The sequence below is a fragment of the Brassica napus genome, unplaced genomic scaffold (assembly GCF_020379485.1).
Source record: "Brassica napus cultivar Da-Ae unplaced genomic scaffold, Da-Ae ScsIHWf_332;HRSCAF=528, whole genome shotgun sequence".
Lineage (NCBI taxonomy): Eukaryota > Viridiplantae > Streptophyta > Magnoliopsida > Brassicales > Brassicaceae > Brassica > Brassica napus.
Genome location: NW_026016414.1, coordinates 49008 through 50000, shown reverse-complemented (window position 1 = coordinate 50000; position 993 = coordinate 49008).

Here is a 993-nt window from a genome sequence, read left to right as displayed (position 1 = left end):
CTTGCCTTAGGTAATGTCGTATTCTTTATTCTTTGCATTCCTATCTTAATGACGCCTCATGACCTTAGGTCATAGATCTCATAAGCTTTATGGGCTATAATTCTTCTTTGGTATCCGACAGATTAGATGTCTCCTTTTAATCTTATGACAAAGTTTTATGGAGTTCATGCACCAGCAGACCATTCTGCTATGCTGGATCCTTAAGGGATCTGATGTCGGATTGCAACCTGATGGTTGATCTTTAGTATCTATTAGCCCGTGACCAAGAAGGTTCAGACGCTTCTTAGGTCTAAAAGCTGGACGTGTCTAGAAGAACTGGACGCTCTTTGAGCTGATAGGCCGGACGTCTTTAGCCTGAAGGCTGGACGCTTTTGGCCAGAGAGCCGGATGCTCTCAGCTGGTGTGCTGGACGTTTTAGCCAGTCACCCACATAGATTTCATTCTATATTTACTAACCTCCTTTAGGTTTAGTATAAGCACAAGGAATTTCTTATAAAACCTCTTATGTATATGGACTGTTTATTGGATTGTCTTTTATACAACTCCAAGATCAATGATCATGTGTGATCAATTTCTTTTACTATATGCAGCTGCTTTTCAGTCCATGAATCAGCTTAGGAACGAAGCTGTTCTTTCATTCTATATTATCTTATCCAGTGATCCATATGCTGCTTACTACATCAGTGTATCTATTCTTCTTTCTTATGACCAGACTTGGTTTAATATCGAAAATCTGTAGCAGCAATCACCACATAGGAGTTCATCTCCTTATAATCTGTTCCTTTGATCTCTGTGAGTACCTTGTGTAACAAGCTATATCTAATGCTGTTAATATGAAGACATGGACACTCTAGGTCACGTGATTATGTGTCTTCTCTCACGGTTTCTTTATCTCACAAGATCCATCTATTTCACTGGTTTATCGGATGGCGTTTCTGTATATGTACATGGCCAATACGCTCATCTCTCTTTAGATACTTTGAACCTCCACGT